We start from the raw sequence: 25,416 nt of genomic DNA, 5'->3' as shown, positions 1-25,416 counted from the left end.
AGAGTCACTAATGCCCTTACGCACCCATTGATCGAAGGGTAGAGGCAAAGGCCCTTTTTTACAATGCACGCCGTGAATCCAATTTTTCTTTCCTTCGACTTTCACTGCTCTTCTTGTAGTAAGCAAAACCTGACGAGGTTCCTTCCACCGAGGCTCCAAATTTTTCGTCCTTTGGAAATTCTTTATACAAACCCAGTCACCTGGTTGGATGGAATGACCTGGATCTGTGGAAGCCTCTGGCAATGCACTCTGAACCTGTTGATGGAGAACACGCAATTTAGTTGTAAGTTCATGCAAGTAATCAATCAACATTGGATATGGCAAGTCTGAGTATTTCTTAGGGCAAGGGACTCCCCATATATTAGCTGGGCGCCCAAAAACCACTTCGTAAGGGCTAAGTTCCAAACGAGAGTGTACAGCAGTTCTGGTGGATAGAAGAGCCAATGGTAAAGCATCGGGCCAATTAAGTGCTGTACTAGCCTGCACTTTCGCTAGTTTTAGTTTTAAAGTTCCATTGTAGCATTCCACTAAACCCGCTGACTGTGGATGGTTTGCCGCATGGAACTTTTGCTTGATACCAAGACCCACACAAACTTTTTGCATGACTTGGCCCACAAATTCGCTCCCATTGTCACTCCAGACAATGCGCGGCAAACCAAACCTGGGGAAAAATTCTTTTAGTAGAACTTTAGCAGTTGATAAAGCTGTGTTATCTTTTAGAGGGTATGCTTCTATCCATCTAGAAAAGGCACATACTACCACCAGAACATATTTGAGGTTGTTGCATCGATCCATGTGAATGTAATCGATTTGCAACACTTCAAATGGGTATGTCGGAGGAGCAAAGTGACCTGCTGGAGTTGGGGGTTCCCTTTCCCGGATTGTACATTAGACAAACAATGCAATGTTTCACTACATTTTCTGCACACTTTGGGATTCCTTCGTTCTGCCACACTGGAGCCAGAAGTTTGCATATTCCCTTCGCACTTAAGTGGGCTGGACCATGCGCCATAGTAACTACTGCTAGTACATAAGCGTCTGGTAACAGCCAACGTTGGTATTCATATAATTCCACCCAACATCCCATCTCATCGAACATTCCTGTACTTTCTTTCCACTTACTCAATTCTTTCTCTGTAGCCTCTTCCTGAATTGACCTTACACTTTCTACTGTATTCTCATACATTCCTCTCTCTCTAACCCAATTCGCAGGACCCGCAACATACATTCGACTTGTAGCATCTCTCGCTGTCTTTTTCGCTACTTCATCTGCAAATGCATTTCCTCGACCAACATCGTCTGTAATCTTTTTGTGCGCACTACACTTCACAATTGCTATTTGGGCAGGTAAAGAAAGTGACTCAAGAAAATCAGTCACCAATTGACCATGTTGTATTTTAGTGCCATGGGAAGTAAGGAATCCCCTCTCTTTCCAAAGACACCCAAAATTGAACGCCACACCAAACGCATACTGGCTGTCAGTGTACACATTCACTCTTCTTCCTTTTGACAACACACATGCTCTCGTTAAAGCGATCAGTTCTGCTGCTTGAGCTGAATTGTGTCTAATGCGTGCTGTTTCCACAACTGTATGTAAAGTAGTAACAGCATAGGCTGAAACTGTATCTCCATTAGGAAGCTTGAAACAAGAACCATCCACCCATAGAATTCCATCCGGATTTTCTAGCGGCGTATCTTTCAAGTCGATTCTTCCTTTTGTCTCTTCCTCAGTACGGAGGAAACAATCATGTTGTTCTTGAACACCTTGATCTACTGGAAGAGGCAACAAAGTAGCTGGATTTAAAGTATTACATCGTTTGATATGCGCGTGACTAGCCAAAAGAGTCAGCTCATATTCAGACAAACGAGCACTCGTAAGATGTTGTGTTTTTGCTTGGTTTAATAAGGTATCCACTGCATGCGGCACCATAACAATAAGTGTATCTAACACTACTCCAGCAGACTGTCGAATAGAAATTGCTGCTGCTGTCGCTCTAAGACAACTAGGCAATGCTTTAGCTACTGGATCTAACGTAGCCGAAAAATAGGCACATGGCCGCTGTTTCTCTCCAAAACGCTGCGTTAAAACTGACAATGCACAACCCTCTCTCTCATGGACATATAGCGTGAAAGGTTTACTGTAATCGGGAGTACCCAATACAGGAGCAGAACACAGAGCAGCACGCAAGTTAGTGAAACTCTTCTGACATTCGTCAGTCCATGGAAGGGGCTGAGGTGTATCTTTCAAAGTGAGTGCCAACAGAGGTTTAGCCAACAAAGAAAAGTTCGGAATCCACTGCCTACAATAAGAAGTAATACCCAGAAAGGCACGTACCTCCCTTTGTGTGGATGGCACAGACATTTGCACAATCGCCTGAATTCGTTCTGGGGTTAATCGTCGTCCCTCCTTTGATAGGAGATGACCCAAATAGGTAACCTCTCGACGAACATATTGTAGTTTGGAAGGTGAAACCTTATTCAGATCGAACAAGTGACGTAACAATGCGACAGTGACATCTTTGCAGATATCTTCTGAATCAGCAGCGATTAACAAGTCGTCCATGTACTGAATAGGAGCAGCACCAGACGGCAAATAGAAAGTATCAAGATGATATTTTGAAGCTTGGCTGTAAATAGAGGGACTTTCACAATAGCCCTGAGGTGCGCGCTTAAACCCGAAGCTTCGGCCTCCAAGAGAGAAGCCAAAAATATCCCTACTCTCTTCAGCAATGGGAATACTAAAGAAGGCATTCTTTAGATCGATAACAGAAAACCAAGTCGCTGTGGAAGGTATCATTGTCAACAGAGCAGTGATATCTGGGACTACAGGAAATTGCGGTACAACAATTTTATTTACCTCCCGAAGATCAATTACGAAACGATAAACAGGAGGCTGAGAAGGATCAGTGCGTTTAAGAACAGGAAGAATAGGACTATTGCATATGTTACCTCTCGTTTCCTCAACCACATCCTTCTGAATCAAATCATGAATGATTTCCAAAAGTGCTTTTTCACCTTCAGTGGAATTTCTGTACTGCGGAATACGTGGCAATTCAACATTAGGCTTGAGAGTGACAACATAAGGTGGAATTTCAAGACAGCCCACATCGTTCGGACCCGTGGCCCAAAGCGTTGCCGGAAGAGAAAGCAATTCAGGTGGAAACTGATCTTTGGACAAATACATTGGAGAAGTCAGTTTCTGTCCTAAAGTAAGATGTACACCAGAAGGAGAACAATATATCGTAGCATGCATTCTTTTCAATAAGTCCAAACCCAACAGATTCTCACCGCAACCATTCGTCAAAAGAAGCGGAGCTTCTAAATCATAAGGGCCAATTGAAATAGGCAAAGGGCAAGAAACCGGATTACGAACAGGGGCGCCAGAAAATCCTACAGATACATTCGTTAAGCCAGACAAATGTGCCCCAAGGAGTTTAGAATGAATGATAGAACTTCTCATCGCCCCAGTATCTAGAAGAAATGGCTCTGAAACACCCATTGTAGTGACATTAACATAAGGTCCATTCTGATCTACTGGACTCGACACAACTCCCTTATTTTGTCCAAGGCTGTCCTAGTTAGCATGAAGACTTTCATTCTCGCCTTCAATATAATGGTCTTCATTGTAATACTGTGTAGACCTAACATTTTGCTGATCAAAATAGTTCACGGACTTAGGAGGAGGAAAGGAACGCTGTTCTTGAGTCAACACACCTCGACCTCTACCTCTGTTTGTTGACTGGAGGCCACCATGACCTCGTGGATCAGATAATGCTCCACTGCGCTGCAATATAACTACTCTTAAAATGACCTTCCTCTCTACAATAAGCACATTGATTAGGTCCTAACAAAGGTCGCGGAATATATGGCTCAGGTTTTTGATACAACCTCTGAAACTGCGGAGGCTGTTGAAACTGAGGCTGAACATAACGAGGAGGATAAGCTTGTTGCAAGAGAACCTTCGTTTTTAATTCTTTCGTCTTTTTCTCTAGCTTTTCTTTTTCTTCTTTATCTCTGTTCTCATAATATTGTGCAGTAGCCAATATCTGGGCAGAAGAAGAAACAGCCCATGAACTTTCAGAATCTTTCAATTTGTGTGACAACTCGGGAAGCAAATTAAATACAAATTTATCCACAAATAATCGCTGTCCACCCTCCGTAGTCATATCTTGACCACTGTGATCAATAAATGTTTCCTCGAAACGAGTGAAGAAATCGGAGACACTCATCTTTCTTCTGTTTACATGCCGCTAATTTATCCCAGTTAACTCTCAAGGCAGGCATCATCGTTTTCTTTAATGTAATAATCCTACCAGGGAGTGCTGAAACCAAAGCATCAGGCTTTGCACCACACACTTGAGCTGCATCCGCGGCAGTTATAGCAGCCTAATCACCACCTAATGCTTGAACATGATTCTCTCTACGAATCTTAGCCCATAATGCTTGCGGAACTACATTTCCCATTAACTTATCATTATCGGCTAAATTCATGATGCAAGCATCAACAGTCTGTGACAATTCTTTATAATAACATGCAGGATTCTTACGAGGATCCGGTAAAGTCTGTTTAAGTGCTAAAACTTCAGATCGTTTCCAAGGGACATGTACCCATATACGTTGGAAATGAGCAGGAATAGCTGGATTATTACCTTGAGCCGCAACTTCCTCCTTCCACACTGGAGGAACCTCTCTCATGGGATAATTTTTCAGTGTCAACCTAACTGAAGGATCGGAATCAAGGAAAGTCTGAGAGGACAACAAGGATCTAAAGGTAATAAGTGTCCTTACAGCTTTCTCAACCTTAGAACCCACAATAAGTCCTTTATCGAAGTCAGCCTGAACATCTAACAGACCCTGTGGAATCGAACTCGAATTCATATCCTCCCATTCTTTAACGAGAATATCACACATTACATTAAACATATCTTTGCGTAGGCGCATTCCATTGTAAGAAGGTAAGCATAATATTGGGCACACTGTACTGGGGACCCCTTTTGATCCATTTACGTGCGAGAGAGACCAACCTTTCTCGTTCTTCAGAATCTGGGAACTGACTACGAGACTGTCTTCGAGCAAAAGCCGGAGACACATTTAACGCCTCAAAGAAAGGTGATAAAAGACCAGTGACAGTGTCTGTGAGCCGCTTACGCACAGACGGAGAATTGGACATAAGAATAGGGGACAAGGTATTAGGCGAACTAACGGAAGGAGAACCGGTAATTGCAGGAGGAGCAGAAGGCAAAGGAAATCGAACATCAGGAGATGAGGGCAAAGAAGTTGAAGTTAAAGGAAAAACTGGTAGAGGCGGAGATACTGAAAGGGGCAAAGGCGGAAGAGCCGGAACAGGCGGAGGTACTGCTGGCGGCTGAACAGGCTGTAACAACAGGGGTGCATTAGCACCTTGTGCATAGGGCGGAGGCAATCTCAATAAATGAGACATTAGGGGATCTTCTTCTAAATCTTTCTTGTTATCGGAAGGGGAAACAGGCAACACCGGATAGCATTTATCTATCGCCATACGATGCTGTCTCTCTGAAATTTCCATCGCATTATTAATTTCGTCATCGTTGAATTGTTGGGCAGCCTGTATAATTGTCATACCCTGTACTTTCCTATCTCGTTTTGCTTGTTTAATTTCTCTCTGTTTGGCTTCCTTACGCCAAAGGCGGAAAGAGTCAAACATTGCCGGCCGGGCTTTTCTTTTGAATAAAACTGCTTCCAAATTATCTAGCACATCAGAATCGAAAGTACTATTTTCTGGCCATTTTAAAACACCATCTTTCTTCGTGTATCGGGTCCATGCCTCGTTAAAGGCAATGGGGCCAATACCATGTTTAGAATAGAGCTCATATGTGGGAGTTCCAACCGAAGGATTTGGAACAAGAGTCCTCAAGCCGGGAATCCCTATTACAACCAAAGCAACAAAGTTTTCCAAACTTAGTCAGGCCAGGCATCTCGTGATTTCACCGGACTGTTCACAAACTTCAAGGAGGTAAAACTCAGTTTACGCAGCACAAATGCACTTACCCCTCGGCTTCGGCTATTGCAATAGTCGAATCTAAGGAACAAAGAACCAAAATTGTGGGTGCGATCCACCAATACTTAACTAAGGACGTCTTCTTACGCCAACAGAGGCCCGTCTATCGTCTCGCCTTACCATACATCACCAAAGGAAGGGCCAAGGCAGGGCGGCAGTCAGGGCAGCAGTCGTCGGTAGCCGTCAGGAAGGAGTAACCACGCTGCAAAAGACCTTTGGACCACTTCAACATACAGGGGTCGCTTGACGTGGCTCGCGATTCCTCCAGAATTTTCCTGCGGGGTTCCACACGACCTTCAGGCAGAACCACTACCACTGAAGCCGCTCCACGTTGGGCGCCAATTGAAGAACCAGAACCTTTTGGGCCTGGCGGCGCAGGGTACGCCTTAATCTCCTGGGTTCTCCTGCTTCAGCTGACAGAGACACAGGGACACTCTGTCGGCGTAAAAGATCGGATTTATTAGCTGCAGCTAGTACAGTTGTCCTAAAAGTACACACGGTACGTTCTCAGGAGACTGCCACTTCACTCCGTGGCGCACAATCTTATATAGTACATATATGAAATATACATTAACTAAGAACACACCTAAAACATATAAAAGGAGCCAATAAGAATAGTTCGAAAATAGGATAGAGCCAATAGGAAAAGTTGGAAAACAAAGTATCGAGTAACTCAAAGAAGCCTCTCCTCCATCTGTGTTTGTTACCCCTCCCCACAGGTTAAGGTATTAACCAGGTCTACTGACTTGCAGGTGGCGAAATACATTTGTGTGTTTTGGAGGACAGTTGTGAAACAAGAGAATACGAACAGAGGACAGCGAAGGCCAGACGATAAGATAAAGTCAGAAGAGAATAGTGTGAATCAACAGATAGTTGAGACAGGGATTAGTGTACTCGGCCAGTCTCTAACATCAGCTTTGTAAACAGAGGCACAAGGCTATTTCGACACAATATTGCAGGAAAAGCAGAAAAGACTTTGATCGTCGTGCTGCCTGAGTGAGGGCAACACAAAATGGCGGCGGAGCACGAAATAGCGGGTCAATTCGATCACGATCGAAAATCGAATTTTCTCAAACTGGGGTGGCACGGTGAGCAAAAGAACGATGGATTTAACCCAGATCTCTTGACTGGGGGTGAATGTATGATTTATTCAGCATTCCGTCCATCATTTGTTTGCATAGCACTTTTCACCCTAAATGGGATGGGTATGTCCAGACGTGGGTCACTTGCTCAGTGTGCCACTGGATTCAAGCTAGCCTGGTTGATGAAGGTTAATACCCTGAAACTGGTCCCAGGATGCTTGTTTCTGTTCCAGGGAGGACCTGGCTTGGCTGTTCGGTCTGGACTGTTCCCATGAGGCACAGGGTCAAGACTGATTTGCATATGGCCAGGTCTAAACTGGGGTGGCATGGTGAGCAAAAGAAAAATGGAGTTAACCCAGATCTCTTGACTGGGGGTGAATGTATGATTTATTGAGCATTCTGTCCATCATTTGTTTGCGTAGCACAATCTGGCCATTGTCGGCACAGAGATTCAGCTTCAGCTGCCCTGCCCTCGGGCTCGGCACCAAAACCACATACGAAGCCTTTTGGTTCTGTACCAAGGCGAAACTGGACCGAACCGGTTCTGAAAGCTAAAACTGGTTTGGTTCCGAAACCTTCTGCACCGAAATCAGCTCCTTCAACAGTCCCAGAGCCTATTTTGGAGACAATGTAGAAGAGACTCGATCCAAAACAAAACAGATCCATATCCATCCAGAGACTGGCCGCATTATTACAAAGACTACGTCACTGCCTTCTACCAAGCAGCAAACCTTTATCCTAGAAGCTATTGATTTGCCAATACCTATGAAGAAGAAAAAGGACAAGCCTACCAGTCTAGGGGGGGGGGGGGAAGGGGGATGATGACACTTATGGGGCAGCACCATCACCACACCCTTGGCTGGATTATGACCTTCACCCCCAAGGGGTTCCAGATCTATGCTCTACCAGGCCCTCACCTCCTGATGATAACACTTCATATCAGGAGCTCATTGTAGGGCTGCAGCATACCATGGGGTTACGGTATATAAAGTATCTATGGAAGAAGATTTTTTTTATTTGAGACATTGTGCACAACACAGAGAGCATCTCATTATCTTCTAATGCTGAAAGGCATGATGCGCCATGTAGATAAGTTTAAGGATCCTGCATGGGCTCGCATTATCACCATTAGGGTAGATAAAAATATAAGGCTTCACATTCTGACCCAATTTTTATTTGAGGCCAGCTACCACCAGACTCTCTAGTTTTTTTAAATGCCCGTAACGTGCAAACTCACAAACTGCAGCAGACGCACCACCTTCTGATGAGTCCAAACTCCTTGATGCATAAGGTAAACGGATTGCTGAGCAATCCACCAATTATTGGCATATTGCAAACCAACAGGGGCTGTGGGCTAGATATGAAAGAGATCACTGGGATGAGATGGAGGAACTCTTCTAATATCTACTAGAAGCACATAAGAAAAGGACAAGACGAGTTCAGGATGGAAAATTAATTTTCAACTCTTCCAGAAGATGCGTACTGGACTCTGTGGATACTTCTGCCAGAGGCATCAATACAAGTATCCTCCTACATAGGCATGCCTGGCTGCGTATCTCTGTATTTAAGCTAGACGTACAGCAAACCTTGTTAAGCGTCCTATTTTGATAAAGAGCATCTCTTGGGCCCACAAGTAGATGAGGCTATGGGAAAAATAAAAAAAGATACTGAGGTTGCTAAATCTATTGGAGCACTTCAAACACCCACTACTCTGGGCTCCTTTTGTTTCTCCTCTTATAGACCAGGTTCCAAAACCACTTCTACAGATGCCGCTGCATCATTCTACAGGTCACAAACCCAATCCTCTCCATCTAGGTGATATTTCAGAGGCAGCTACAGGGGTTACCACTTCACAGGCCGGGGCAAAGGTAATGCCCCATCTGGCAACAAACCGTGACTCACTTATCCTTCCCTCGATCATTATACACCTGGCGGGGGTTGATTACAGCTGTTTCATCCCACCTAGCAATCCATAACATCAGGCCGGTGGGTGTTGAACATTATGCAACATGGTTATTGCCTGGAGCTCATCAGCACTCCTCCCAATATTCCATTCGCTCCCACAGGCTCTCTCTGGAACAACAAAAACTGATCAAACAGGAAGTGCAAGCTCTCCTACTCAAAGGAGCTATAGAGCCATTTCCCCTATAACATCAAGGGTCAGGGATTTACTCCCTGCACTTACTTATTCCCAAAAAGGATGGCTCCTACAGCCAATTTTAGATTTACGGCCTCTGAATCACTAGTTTCTATCAGAACACTTCCATGTGGTCACAGTTCAACAGGTGCTTCCACTTCCACACCAAGGCAACTTCATGTCAGCACAAGACTTAAAGAATGCATACTTTCACATTCCCATTCACTCAGCACATCACAAATACCTCCAGTTTGTGATAGCAGGAAAACATTACCAATCTAAGGTCTTCCATTCAGAGTCACCACTGCACCACGCGTGTTCACCAAATGCTTAGCAGTGGAAGCAGTGTATTTCCACAGATCAAAATTCATGTTTTCTCATATCTAGACGACTGGTTTATCAAAGCTCTTACACACCTTCTGTGTCTTTAACACACTCCGATTACCATAAACCTCCTACATCACCTGGGGTTCACGATCAATGTTCAAAACTCCCATCTTCAACCTCCACAGCTGCAACCATATCTAGGGGCTATGCTCACAACTCATTTAGGTTTAGCCTATCCAAATGTAGCCAGAATTAAAAAAAATTCAAACACTGCTACCACAATTTCAAGCCTATCAATACTTGACAGTCAAAATGTTGAATACGTCTTTTGGGAATGATTGCATCATGCATCGCTCGCGCTGTGTCTCATGCAAGACTGAACATGCTTCCTTTACAAGAATTGTTGGCATGACCGTGGACAGGGTCAACTGGACCATGTAGGGTTGGTAAACAGCCTCATTCCTCGTTCCCTGCAGTGGTGGAACACACAAAACCTGGTAAAAGGGTGGCTGTTCGACCGTGTTGATGCATCTCTCACAGGGTGGGGTGTCACCTACAAGATCTAACAGTTTAGGGTCTCTGGGACACTAAGCACCAGAATCTCAATATCCACTACCTAGAGCATCATTCTGTTCACCTACCGTTGAAAGCATTTGTACCTTACTTCATAGGCAAGGTTGTCCTAGTCCAGACGGACAATATAACTGCTATATATTATGTACAAAAACGGGGGGGGGGGGGGGGGGGGTGAGGGGCACTCTACAGTTTTCACACCTTTCTCAGACCATTTGGCGTCGGGCAATACATCACAAAATCCACCTGTTAGTGGTACATCATTTGGGTATGGACAACGATTTTGCCGACCTCAGCAGAATGAGGCAACACATCCACGAGTGGGAACTCCACCCCCAAGTCCTCCTCCCATATTTCCACATGTGGGGGTTTCAACAAATCGACCTCTTTGTGACCACAGAGAACACAAAAGGCCCAAACGTCGCCTCCAGGTTGCCACACCCCCTATCCAAAGGCAATGTAATATGGATGAGTTTGTCAGGGATAGTTGTCTTTGCTTCTCTGCCTCTCCCTCTTCCATTTCTGGTTCAGAGGCTCAGGCAAACGTCTATCACCCCCATTCTGGTGGCTCCCACATGGGCTCGTCAACCGTAGTTCACCACACTACTCTAACTTTCAGTAGTTCCTCGCAAGAAGGTTCACTTCAACCCAGAACTCCACTCAGAACCATGGCAAAATCTGATCTCCAAACCCAGAGGAGCTAAACCTTTCCATTTGGCTCCTAAAATCATAGAATTCAGGTACCTTAACTTTCTACTAGGATGTATGATCATTCTTAAGGAAGCACGTACCACTACAGCTTGTTATGCAGCCAAGTGGAGAAGATATTTTTTTTGCTGTTGTTACCAAACAATTGATTTACTAAATGCATCTGTACAAAACATTATCTTGTGCATTTACAGCACTCTGACCTTATACTTCTATAGATTTTGCAGCAATGGCTGCCTGTCTACAAGACAGACAACACTTATCCTAAGTGCCAGTTATTAAGGCTTTCATGGATGGCCTTAAAAGAGTAATACCACCCAGAATCCCACCGGCACCTGCGTGGAATCTTCGTATTGTTCTCACAAGGCTTATGGGTTCACCCTTTGGAGCATTACACAATTGCCCCCTTCAACGTCTATCTTGGAAGTTTTCTATCTTAATTGCCAACACTTCACTAAGGCTTGTAAATGAACTCCAGACACTAACTTTAGAAGAACGTTTTTTCCAATTACATAGGGATGTGGTGGTTCTGTGTACCAAACCTAAATTCCTTCCAATGGTTGTATCCCCTTTACACATTAACCAGTCGATTGACCTGCCTGTTTTTTCCCCAACCAGATTGTTTTGCAGAATGAGCTCTTCATACACTAAATGTAATAAGAGCATTAATGTAGGATATTGACAGAACAATAGATTTTTGCTAAACAAATTTACAGCGGCTCATAAAGGAAAGGCCATTTCAAAATCGGGCATTTCCAGATGGATTGTTGAATGTATTCAAGCATGCTATATCAAAGCCAAAATAACCTTGCCTATACCCCCTAGAGCACACTGTACTCGTAAAATAGGAGCATCCATGCCTTTCTTAGGCAGCATCCCCATAGCTGACATTTGTAAAGCAGCTACATAGTCTACACCACGTACTTTCACTAAGCACTATTGCATGGATGTTCTAGCATGCCAACAAGCTGATGTTAGACAGGCGGTGCTACATACACTTATTCAAACAACTGCTATGACCACTGGTTAGCCACCGCTCTTGGAGGACACAGCTGTACAGTCTGTGCAAAGCATGTGTATTTACAGCCAGACATGCCTTGAACTGATTATGTTACTTACCATGTAAGCATCTGTTCTTGGCATGTGGTGCTGTAGATTCACATGCGCCCACCCTCCTTCCCGGACACCTATGGTCATTGCAGTTCTTATCTATACTTTCATATGCATGGACATTTTTTTTTCTGCTACTTACTTATACTTCGTTCTCACCCTCTTGCGGGAAAACAATCTAACATTGGAGTTGATGCCCATGCGCAATATTAGCAAGTGGAGGAGTCGCCTTACCTTGTGACTCGAAAGACTTCTTTGAAGAAAAACAACTTGCGCACATTCGGACCCAACATTAGATGACATTAATATGCAAAGAATGTGAACCTACAGCACTACATGCTTAGAACAGATGCTTACAGGGCAAGTAACATAATCCTTTAAAAGTTATATTGAGAGTGGGGTTTGGACTCCACCCAAATGTTGGTTAGCTTGAGTATAGCGTTGATTGGATAGACAATTTGTGCTTACACCAAAAAAGGCTTGTGTTGCAATTTTTGCCTTAAGGGAAAGCTAATGCTCAATATAGCATATATATTGATTAATGTGGTAAGCCAGTGATGAAGGCTGTAGGCCTGATCTGTTTATTAAGAAATGTTATGATAAAGGCAGTAGGCCTGATGTATTTATTGTGAAAAAGAGTGCTTGCTGCTTTCCTGGGGATAACCTTCTGACCACCAAACCAAAATCTTAGGATAAAGAACATCTAATGTATGTGAGTGGATGTTATGTTGAGAATAAACTGATCATGAAGATTGTGAACAAACATTGACACATTGTACAGGGTTTCCTTCAGACCTCGACCAAAACTTGGTTTGCCTTTAAAAGAAGTTAAACACACGGCTAGGTGCACTCCTGCCTGGTGTTCACAAAGGGGAATCCCGCTCTAATAATTGGCCACAATCAGTGTGGCAACTGTAGGGCATGTATGTACTATAGTTAGATACAATTATTTGAACATGAACAGAGTAAATATCCTATTGAACATTTTGCAAACTGTAATTCCTCTAATGTAGTCTATGCCCAATGATGTCCCTGTGGCAGTGTCTAGATTTGACAGGCAATCCAAAAAGTCAGGACACGGATACTTTAACTCTGGAATAGGATAAAATGCAACACTCATGGAGCACCTTTTGTGGAACACTTCACAGATTTCAGACACACTGTTGTTGCAGTGTAAAGCGTGGTAAAACTTATTTATGTGCTTACTCTTATTTACTTCTCTAACCGTACTGGGCCCTTTACGATTACACCATTTGCAACACTCTCTATTACCACAGAGGCAATGATCCTCTGATAAATCTTTCTCAGCCTATAGGAGGGGTGGAAATTAGGGTAACCGAGCACCATGTTAGGTGTGCAAAGAGGACCATTAATTGACCGCCAACTCACAAATTTGAAATAAGATTTTGATACACACTCTCAAAAACTTGCTGTAGAAACAAGGGATAGCAACAGGAAGACCCAACCTCCTACAGAAGTCAAGTCAGAAGAAGTAACACCTGATTTTCTGTCAGAGTTCGATGATTCTCCCTGCAACACATTAAGTCATAAGTAAATAGCATAGTTTGAATGGAAGAACCAATAGGACTCAATAATAGACTCGTATAGATATTTTATTAATTTGGTATTAAAGATTCAAAGTTCATCACAATAAGCAGTTGTTTGAGAATTCCAGTTAAGATCATCACAGCTCGTACAAAAAGCACTGGATGGTTATTAACATCAGTATCACGTTTACAGAGTACCACCACCGTTATGGCAGAAGGATAATTTGTTTATCTAGCAGCTGAAGGCCTACAAAGATGGGGAAAGGATTCAAAATTAAAGTCCATTAAGGGTGAGTCCATTGGCATGAACAAAGAAATTTAAAAATGGAAATGATTCGGCAAAGAAGGTTCAGTCCATTAGCAAGGCAGTCCAAATCAAAAGATGGATGAAAAAAATCAATCACCACAGCATCCTCTCACACGGGGAAAAGAAAAGTATTTTAGGGTTTGATCTTTTATAACATTTTTAAGATCGCACCACCTTCGAAAGACCATTGCATGGTCGGAAATATGTAATGACACCTGAGGTACTTGAAACATTGAGAAGCTGTCCCATGGTAGCCATGAAAAACAAGAGATTTGAAAGTCAACATAGGATTAACATTGGTGGAAAGGAAATAAAGTTGTATTTTGAATTAACCGCCGCAATCCTGTTCCCACAAGAATATTTCACTGTGAACGTTGAAGAAACATTCAGGAATGTCGGGGTGTACACATGTACAGGACAAATTAAGCAGCATTTCACTAGTAGAATATCAAAAATTGTTTTAAGTCAGGGAAAAGATCAGTATTAGAAAAACACATTTAAAAAAGGACTTTAAGTTGGCATCATGTGTTTAAATGAATATAAATTCTAAATCAATATCGCATATAGTGAAATTAAATCGGTTCACAAAAAGATTATGTAGAATGTTCATCAGCCATTATTACATGGAAAATAGCTAACGTTAGAAATGCCCTACTACCACAAAAGTTCATAATACTCATATAAGTGCATATTTATTTAGATTCATATTACAAAAATCATTTTATATTTTCATAAAGTATAGAACCTTTAGTATTACTATGCAAAGCTTTAAGCTTGTACTTCATTCTCAAGAAAAAGCATTTGAAACACTAGGCCACTTCACTTTACATCAAAATGGCATCAATATACGTTAATAATCAACGTGCATTAGAAATTCATTAGTGCAACTTCGTATATATGTATTGGTATTATCTTGTATATATGTTTTCTTCGTCTCACGGTGTTTACAAGCACGCTTTTATGCTGCTTTCACTACACCTGTCTCATTTTCATGTGTCACTGTGTCTAGCGTGTGCAAAGTGTACTTTCAAATTTTTTGTGGCCTTAATTTGTGAATGTGTTTCATGATTTTTATAAATTGTGTACATCCACCCCCCCATCTGATGGCAAATCAAGCTATCATCTTATCTACCACATCATATTTCGTCACAGATTATGGGTGTGTTGTGTTTAACAGCTTCATTCTACTCTCTTCTAAGACTTTTATTTCATCATAAAATTTGCATTGTGCATCCTCCATTTTAAGACCAGCTCTTGTCCTTTTTACTCCACGAGTTTTACTATTTTGGTTCTGCAAAATTTGATTGACAATATCAGCAGAGTTATGCACAAAGAGATCGCCACTGCAGGTCACCAGGTGAAAATCACTAATCCATTTCCCAAGTTTCCCAACCAGTTTCTAATATTCGATAATCCCTTGTCTGTGTTTGCCCATGCACCATCTGCTTTAAGTCTTTCAGGTCTTTGTTTAAGTTAGACATTTTTTAATGTAACCTTGCAAGTCTTTGCTCCTATCAGGTATGTACATGCAACAGTGTTGAACTTTCATTAATCTGCAGACTCCGCCCTCTTTTGGCAAGAAGAATACCAAAGGCAAGTTTATTTTGAATCACCATCAATCTTTATCTATAACATTTCTTCATTTACAACAGAAAAACCCACAGTTGTACAGGTGGCAAGTTTATCAACAGTAGTAGACCGCTTTCTAATTAAATGCTACTCCTACTGAAGGTATTTGAACTCCAAATAGATCACCTACTATTTCACTTGCACTTCTTTTCTTTCTCTGATTGGTTTCCACTAATTCTTCTTTAATTCGCTTAACATGATACATTTTTGGAAAAACGATTCCCAAATTACAACTTCCTTACAATCTTCTTGGCAATTTGTAATAAGCCCTCTTCCCACAAACATAATACACTCCAGAGAAAATGGGATCTACACCTTCTAAATATCTTCCCACATTTTCCTACAATTCAAATGTATGTTCACATTCACAAAATCCCACAACAACAATGTTAATATTTGATTTATTTCTGTGTATGCAAAGTTTGCCATTGTGTTGCCAGTCTAAAGCTAATGAAACCATTCGCTCAATGATTTTGTTTTCTACTCGCCATAAGCTCCAAGGAGTTAGTTTAGGCAGTGCACTTATATTATTTATTTCATGGTCTTGTCTACTTTCCACTAAATCTATGCAATTATTTTCGGTTCTCCTTAATGTACATGTTAGGTTATTTCTAAGTGCATAAGCCTTGTCAAAAGATTGAGTGGGTATAAATAAGTAACCCGTAGTCTCGGTTGTTGAAGCTTCAGGTTTCGGATTTTAATGTCTAAGCACGGAAATTTCTGAAAAGTTCAGATCTAAATTAGAGTAATAATATAGTAACTGATCAGTACCGTAAAATAAGCTAGCCAACACACTGCTAGAAATTCCATATGTTAAAGGTAAGCTATGGTAGGTCACGCTCTCATCAACTGTTGAAGATATTTGCAGATAAATGTACCAATTGCCAACATCCATACTATTACATATTTGTTAAGCAGTGTAGCATAAAAATTTGAGCCAAAAATACATTTTCAAAGTGTTATTGTGTGAAGAATTGGCATTCATATCAGTTAAATCAGAAACATTTATTTTAGTGGCTCCAGAAGGAATAGTAAGTTTAGAGTCTTTCACAAAAATGTAATGTGGCAGATTTAAGAGTGTGCATTGCAATTAATATCAAAACAGTAATAGAAAGAATCACAGTATATACACATTTGCATTTTGAAGAGATTCTAGCGTTGGACTGCATAGTTACTCAAGATTAAGATCGTTTTAAGATTTTTTTTTTTTTAAAAAGCAGCAGTGTTTTGAGCAATTTAGCAAAATCTCGGCACAAAAAATGTATGGCAAAGATCAAAATATTCTCATATAAGGAAAGATTCATATCAGCTTCGTTCATGAGTAGATGCAGGAAACGTTTTGTCAGTCCATCAGTTGGTACATCCAGATAAAAATTCATATCAATAATGCAGTTTGCTTCAGGGAGGTTAAGGCGGACGTGTAATGGTAGCACAAAACTTGTTCCCACTCATTAGCAACCAAATAAGTCCATTCAGGAGATGCATACCTTTGACTTGGTACCTTCACTCTTTTTGATCTCCTCATGGATGTTTGCTCATCATCTGTGTCACTTTGATCTGATGGTTCAGAGCTTTCAGGAATAGTTGGTGGTACTCGCCCAGTGGTCAGACAGCTTCTCAGAATCTCACCTCTTTTGGGGCAATGATTTATGGGCACAACTCGCTTACTTAATGGGGGTCAGTACCTCTTGTAGTCAAATCTCTTGGCTGTGACCCTTCTGAACCCCAAGTTGACTCTTGGACTCCCCTCAGGCCAAACAAGCGCTGTCCCAGGAGCTTTCTGATCCCCAACAGATTTGCTGACCAGGTCCCTCCAGTGCATGAGGAACAGGCGCTGTTGTATCATTAAGGGGACTTGGGACTTCGTGGTATTGGTGACCAAGATCACCTGGAAAGGCCCATTCTAGCAAGGTTCCAGACACATTTTTCATATGCGTTTCTTTACCATTACCCAGTCCCCTAGACTGAGGTCATGGTCTACTCCTGTATGACCGCAAGGGCAACTTCTCAAACCTGGTGAGAGACTGAAAGTACCACATAAGTGAGGCCCTTGCAATAGTCCGATACAAGTTCATCTGTAATATTGACTAATGCATTAGCAGAACAGCTGGCACCCTCATCACACTGCACAGGATCACTTCGTGGGGCGACAATCCTGTCCTCCTATCTGGAGTACTTCTCAAACTCATCAACACAAGAGGCAATGCATCTGGCCACTTCAAAGACGTAGAAGGGCATACTTTCGCCAATCTGGATTTCAGTGTGCCGTTAACTTTATCAACCAACCCAGAATTCTCTGGTTACTAACTGCAGTGGAGCTGCTGCTCAACCTGTAGTGCTGCACATAACATTTTCGGGACCTCATTATAAAAAAAAAAAAAAGGTTCTGCAGACATTCCGAATCTCGGAATATGCTCCCATAACAGCAGTTTTGTCACCGTCAAATTATCATTCGTACGAGTAGAATGAGCTTCGACCCATTTTGAGAAAATACACGCAGGGACCAAATCTTAAACCGTTGTAAAGGGGCATCTCTATGAAATCCATTTGCATCCGATTGAAAGGACATGCATATTTACCAATGTAACTCATGACAACTTGTGTTTTTCTTCCTAGGTTGTGTTGCTGACATATTACACAACAATGGTATAGCGTATTTGCAGTAATTTAATCTGGGATTGTTTCACGCTGCTGGAAAGGACTCATCATTCCATCTCTCCCAACATGTGGAGGACCATAGCGCCTTGCCATTGGTGACCATATGCTCTCCGGCAATACTGGTCTGCCATCAATATAAACCAACATGTCATCTTCCCTCTTGGTACAACCTGCTCGCACCCAGCCCTGCTGTTCTGCTTTTGTCTCCTCATCTTTTGATTTCATAACCTACTTACATAATTCCAGCAATGGTCTCTGGAGACAAATTATATTGTGGGATGATTCTTGGGGAGAGGATGTATGTAGCCTTATGGCTAGAGCAGTCGACTTCGGAGCTGGGGAACCGAGTTCGAGTCTTGGCAATGAAGCTCAGCATCCTGTGATTCTGGGAAAATCACTTAATCTCCCCGTGCCTAATAAAAATAAATGTGTCCATCTGTAACGAAACTGGTGCTCATGTAAAGCGCTCTGGTACCCGATTTCTCGAGTCTAGTTTGCGCTATATAAAACTCTAAAAACTAAAAAAAAACTTTCAAAAACTTTGCATTTGGTTTGATTGTATTTTAGACTGTGCCGACACCTTTGATTAGTCTGATATCTTTACCTGTAAAGTCCCAGACTTCAGGTAACACTGTATCCCTCAATTCAACAGGCAAATCCTCACTCGTCAGGAGAGGATACATCCCCACATCTGATTCCTGTTGGGCAAGTGTAAAGACAACATCCTCATCATTCGTATGGAATTCAATTACCCTGGTTCTGCAATTTAATTTGCACAGTAAATCACGTCCAAGCAAAGTCACTGGACTTGTGTCGCATACCAAAAATCGATGATCCTCAAAGGATCCTATTTTTACAGTAACTGATTCTGAAATTGGGATAGACCACTTTTTATTTGTAACTCTTAAAGCTTGGATACTGTCTCCAGAGAGGGTTAACTTTGGAACCTCTGCTGTTTTTACAGTAGAGCGGGTAGCTCCAGTATGGACAAGGAATGATGTAGGATTCCCGTCCACTTCTCCTTCCACATAGGGACCACTCTGGTATACCTCTAGTGCTGCTCCAAGCGCGCAGTCCTCCTCCCCTCTCGGGCACCATCATGCTAACTGGTCCTGGTCACTATCATCCAATTCAATCAAATATTGCTGTGCAACATTCTGATTTTTTTTTTTTTTTTTAAAGTTTTAAAAAATTTTAAGAATTTTGATTAATTTTGTATCTTTGTACCTAACAATATGTTGTGGCATGGGAGCTTGGGGCACTTGCGTTTGCTGTGATCTGTTAGGATTCTACATTCTATGTCCTTGCATTTGTTGAGTCTGTCCCAAGTTATACCCTTGAGACTGTACATATTCCACATTCTGCATCTGTTTCCCTATATAATTCAAAACAAACTTCCACCTGTGTCTACAGTGTCTTAGCTTTCCGCATGCATGACATGGATTTGTCTTTTTCAAAAGCGACATCTGTTTAGCAGTACTAGGATCTACAGGATTACCATGACCTACTTTGCCACGTGAAATTCTTCTGTTGAAAACCATTAAGACCCTGCATCCTCTGAAGTTTATTGTAACCTCACTGTACCTGTCCTGTGTTATCAAAACACATTTGATTTTTACCATTCCGCATCGTTTTTTTCTGTGAAATCAATTTCTCCTGGAGTTCCTTGTGGCTCATTTCAATATCGTCTGCCCAATATTTAGCCCAATGCAAAATTGCATCTACTGATTTACTCTGCCAACAAAGTATTTGCTGTTGAATCATGTTAGAAATCTCAGGTCTTAATCCTATAACTAACTTGTAAACTAATTTTCGCTCCTCTTTCTCTGCAATAGAGTCTGATCCACTATACTGTTTGAAAACCTGTACCAATCTCTGATCAAAGGCATGTACTGATACTTTCAGCTCTTTGGTCGTCCTGTCAATCTGCATCCTATGAATTCTTTTAGGGGAATGTTTGTCTTCAGGTGAGATATCACCTGTTGGTTTTTCCTCATTACCTCTGATGACGGGGCACCTGTTCTAGAATCCCTTTCTGATTGTGATTCTGACCAATTTACAATATTCTTACATTTAGGGCCAGATGAACAATGTGATTTTGCATGCGCAAACTGGTTTGCAAACCTGTTTGTGCATGCAAAATCGCTGTTGGCCATATACAATTCCTAAATAGCGAGTCTTAATTTATTTGCGACTCGCTATGTAGCAATTGCGACTTGCAATTAGGAAGGGACGTTTCCTTTGTAATTGTGTCCGCAATGCAATGTGTGAATGTTTTGTGAACACAATTGCCGTCGCAAAACACTTGCCAATTACCACCCTCTTCAAAAGGGTGGCAATGCAGTCGCAATTTGGAAGGGGTCCCCTTCTACTTTGACTGTCTCGGGGACCGCTGCCTGCCCTTAACAAAATTAAACGCAAACATTTAATTTTTTTTAAAAAATTTTTTTTATAAATGTATCCCGTTTTTCCTTTTAAGGAAAACAGGCTGCATTTAAAAGAAAAAACTGCTTTATTAAAAAGCAGTCCCAGACATGGTGGTCTGCTTAGCCCAGCAGGCCACTATCCCTGGGAGGGCTGGCATTCCCAATGGGCTCGCAAATTGCAAGAGGCTCATTAATATTAATGAGCCTCACAATTTGCGGCCCCATTGGGAATCGCAAAACCATGTAATAACACGGTTGTACATTTCATTTAGCTCCTTGCAATATGCGACTCGCAATGAGTCTCAAATTGCGATGCGCTAAATGAAAGGGTCGTACATCTGGCCCATAGTCCACATATCTGTTAATACCACAATTTAAATATTCAAGTCAATCCACAAAGCCTGTGGAATTTTCACAAATTGTTCTACTTACCTTTACCATTCCACTGGTTTTTCTCTCATTCTAGGGAAATCGTGCCTAAATGACAGAATATCTGTTTGTGAACATGACCTCCTCTAGGTACTTCCCTCTTAGTGAGCATTTGTACGTCCACTACACTGCCACCAAAATAATCAGGTGGTGACTGCACTCAAACTCGCTTTGTTTCCTTCTTTTTGAACCCTCTGCCTTCCCATTTTTCTCTTTCTTCCCAGTTTCCGATTAATATCATTAGCTCTTTTATCTGCATTTTCCTTCCTGGTGCTCTCATGTTCTCTGTCTTTGTCGGTAAAGTCCATCCTATGAGATTTTTGCTATATTTTTTAATATTTATACCATAAGTCTGAGCCTATTGAAACAATCTCTCATAGGGTACATTTGCTCGTCGAGTAATGTTTTTACAGTGAAACAATAGTTTCTTATCTTCCAAAGTCTCTAATCTTGAAGGTCTAAGTATCCCTGAATCATTTCTTCTAATTCAAGCTTTATATGGTTTACGTCCATGGGTGTTCTGTTTCCCTGAACTGAACTTGGACCTGCAATCAAATCTGAAGTGTGGGCTGCACTAGAAACTGAAGTGAGATGGAACTGAATTCTCAGCGGAAACTGGAACCGAAGCTGAAATTACTGCTGAATTCTTATTATTCAGGGTACTGTATCCTTTAAGCCATTTGTCAAATTCTTGAGGAGTAAACCCTGATTGCTGTCCTCTTCTATTTATATTTAAGCTTCCGTTAGTATAATTTGTGCTCATTCCAGGTTGTATATTTTGTGCAGATGAATCTGGGGTTGAAATACTCATTGTCAGAATTGGATGAACAGTTTGGCCTATTGTGTTGTAAATAGCGAGGTCTATACCGGCATAATGCCCAGCTCTTCCTGTCCTAAAGACATATGGGGCCCATATCGTTCCTATGTTGAGGAATTGCGGCGGGCCTCCGACTCTCAACTGAAGAATGTTATTGTACCGGAGGGAGTAGGGTAACCACTTTCAATTGTTAGGCTAACTTAGAAACAGGTCCCACTCAAAAGAAGTGGAATGTCCTGAATGTCTGGTCCTAGATGTTTACTATATTGGGATTATTATGGTTCTGGGGAACAATGATGGTTGGGAGCAGGTGATGGCCTTTGGAGTGACGACTTTATTGTATTACTGTATTCATCTTACCGGCCGTGTCAGGCATAGTACCTATTGAAATGTTAAATTGTATACGTTTTCTTATGTGACAATGACATTGTAATCCCTAGTGAACAGATTTGCATGCATGTATCTTCTGAAACGATGTAAACTGGAAAATAAAGTTAAAAAAAAAAAGAAATATCCATTGTCACCGTCGTGTCAGAACCGTTATAATTCATTTCAGGAGATCCACTTGGTTTGGGACAATTAAAAAATGTGGAAACCTCTTAACCATTCTTTTCATCAGATTAGCTTGTGTCAGATTTGAGAGAACATTCACAGCAGCAGCATTAATAGTCAGAATCAGAACCATGGGTGTCAGAATCAGTAATTTTACTGTCCGATCTGAAGAACTCCCATGTTCTGTATTTACTCCAGTAGGTACAGTCAAATTGTGAATCTATAACCCAGACTTGTAAAGGGACTCAACACATAGTAACTGGAACAGTCAAAGCATCTGGAGTATTTGAATCAATCCGGTTTATAGGAGCTGACATGTCTGTCCTCCCACTCACAGGAGAAATAAGCATTGATTCCTTTGGTACTTGAGGCATCAATGGAGCATTGGGTCCCTCGGGTATACTCATTTATATCAGGTCTCTACTCAGCATCTCATTATAAGGTGGTGGGCGATTTAGTAATAAATCATTCAAAAGCTCATCATCAAGGTGGCTCTCTTCTCCATCTTTCCCTGTATCAGCTTTGTCTGTCTCTAAATGCTTCTTTTTCTCCTTTCTCTTGCCCCTAACTTCTTCATCAACCTCTAACACCGGATACAATCATGGTCCATGTTTTATATCTGCTCTCCACATTTTCTGTTGAGCATCCAATCTAGCTTCTGCGTAGTGATGTCCCATACCTCCCTTGGTATTTCTTATTATCTTTGCTGAGCAATATGCTCCTAGGTATTTAAAAGCTCAAGAGCAGTGGGTCTAACTGGATCTCTTATTTTATATATACTTTTTCTTAAATTTGCTCAAATCCTAAAATTAAATGTCCCTTAATGAGGGAACTAAAAATACTCATCCTTCTCAGTAAGTATTGCCAAAACTCGAGCCAAAGGCATACCCTCAAGTGGTACGGCTACCTTTGTTTTAGAAAATATGGTCTAATCTTTCTTTACTAATTTTCGCAATGTTTTTAAAAGTGGTAATTTTATTAAATTCTGTACTCACAAACGATTTCTCTAAATCCAGAAAATGTTATTCTCCCACAATCCCCACCTGTTCGGCAACCTCCACCAATGATGGTGCAAACTCTGACGTAGTCAACCAATCCCAGCGCAGCACACTGCGACGTCGAACTCACTCCTCACAGAAGCTCACACTCCTTTACAATCTTCTCTTGCACGTTTTTCTCAATGCAAAATGACAATGATATGCAAGCAGCAAATAAAACTATCTGCTCCACTAAAGGATATTCACCTGCACAAAGCAACTAAACCAATCTGTACTCTTTTGCTTTGTGTGTGTGTGTGTGTGTGTGTGTGTGTGTGTGTGTGTGTGTGTGTGTGTGTGTGTGTGTGTGTGTGTGTGTGTGTGTGTGTGTGTGTGTGTGTGTGTGTGTGTGTGTGTATATATATATTCACTGAAAACCATAGGTTTCACACAAGTTATAGTTAGCGGACATTTTACTGATAAAAAACCATTGAAATTCCCCCGTTATAGTTAGTGCAGGCAACTATAACTCACGCGACCGCAATCCTCTGCTGATGCTAATACTGTATTTAGACACTTATTTACCCATGTCTTCTTCCATAAATTTTTAGCTATACATATATTACAAATATTTTTTTTTCATAAAGACACATATGTCATCAGCAGAGGATTGTGGTCGCGTGAGTTATAGTTGCCTGCACTAACTATAACGGGGGAATTTCAATGGTTTTTATCAGTAAAATGTCCGCTAACTATAACTTGTGTGAAACCTATGGTTTTTTTCAGTGAATTTGCAAGGTTTTTTAAATGCTAATTCCTAACTATAACGTGTGTGAAACCTATGGTTTTTTCAGTGAATTTGTAAGTTTTTTTAAATGCTAAGTTACTTTACGCCGTTCGTGGCGTGCGCGCCCACTTTACGCAGTTCGTTCCGTGCGCTTCGCGCACCGTGCGCGCACAGTGAGCACGCGGTGCGCTTCGCGCACCGCGCGCCCACTTTACGCAGTTAGTGCCGTGCACGCAGGGTGGGCACGCGGTGCGCTACGCGCACCGACGTTACGCTAGATGGGCCATGTACGCACGATGCGCTTCGCGCACCGTCCGCACACGGAGGCCGTATTAGGCGCATCGTTAAAGGTTATCTATTGATTGGTCTAGTGAAATATATGCCATGCACAAAAGGTGCACTTCGGGCACCTTTTGCACACGGGGTGTGGAGAACGTGGATAATGTTTTTTTTTTGGTATTTATTTTTTACCGTACGCGTACGGTAAGCGTAATCGGCGATTTTTCGAAAATAAACAAAATTACATTTTTGCCTTTGTGGGTCCTTTGAGAAGACAATAAACATGACTGGGTGGTTGGGAGCTGTCTAGCAAGCCTCTTTTATAGTTTTCCGAGTTTGCTCTTCCTCCACTCCCCTCAGAGTGCGAGAGAGAAAATGGCGGCCGACACTTCCTGGTTTCGACCGATTCGAATGTTTACTAAGATCTAACAGCCGATCAGAATCGCGCTCGCGCACATCACCGTACGCGTACGGTAAGCTTACCGTAAGCGCACGGTAAGCGCACCGTAAGCTGGATCAGATATATATATTGATTTAACTGCTATTTTCTCAGGATCTACTGAACAGATTTACACCAGACCTACAAAAGGCACTTCCTTGACCTGAGGACTACCTCTCTGCAAAATTTCAAGTAACTCTGTTCGGCCGTTCGGGCTGTAGCTGTGTCTAAAGGTCCTATGGAAAAATGCATGGGGAAAACGGGTTTTGGGACCCCCCTTTTTTCTCAGCCCCCGCTTGACGAATCCCCCCGAGATTTTCGCGACCGCAATCCTCTGCTGATGACGTCAGATATTACATCACTGATGACATATGTGTCTTTATGAAAAATAAATATTTGTAATATATGTATAGCTACAGATTAATGGAAGAAGACATGGGTAAATAGGTGTCTAAATACAGTGATGTAATATCTGACGTCATCAGCAGAGGATTGTGGTCGCCTGAGTTATAGTTGCCTGCACTAACTATAACGGGGGAATTTCATTGTTTTTTTACGAGGGAAATGTCCAGCTAACTATAACATGTGTGAAACC

At 41.8% G+C, this 25,416-nt stretch overlaps 1 protein-coding gene across 7 annotated transcripts in view; it reads left to right on the top strand.

The window, feature by feature from the left end:
- Window positions 1-25,416, top strand: part of LYSMD3 (LysM domain containing 3) — a 117,472-nt gene that overhangs the window by 51,283 nt on the left and 40,773 nt on the right. For 2 of the 7 annotated variants that reach the window (XM_085632465.1, XM_085632467.1), the window contains one exon: window positions 21,463-21,629. The exons of the other annotated variants lie outside the window; for them this stretch is intronic. The gene's annotated coding sequence lies outside the window, so the exon portion shown is untranslated. The remainder of the gene's footprint in view (window positions 1-21,462; window positions 21,630-25,416) is intronic. 7 annotated transcript variants of the gene reach the window in all.

This window comes from Triturus cristatus, chromosome 2_1 (genome assembly GCF_964204655.1).
Source record: "Triturus cristatus chromosome 2_1, aTriCri1.1, whole genome shotgun sequence".
Lineage (NCBI taxonomy): Eukaryota > Metazoa > Chordata > Amphibia > Caudata > Salamandridae > Triturus > Triturus cristatus.
Note: the sequence above shows the minus strand (reverse complement) of the source record. Positions and strands in the feature narration are given on the sequence as shown.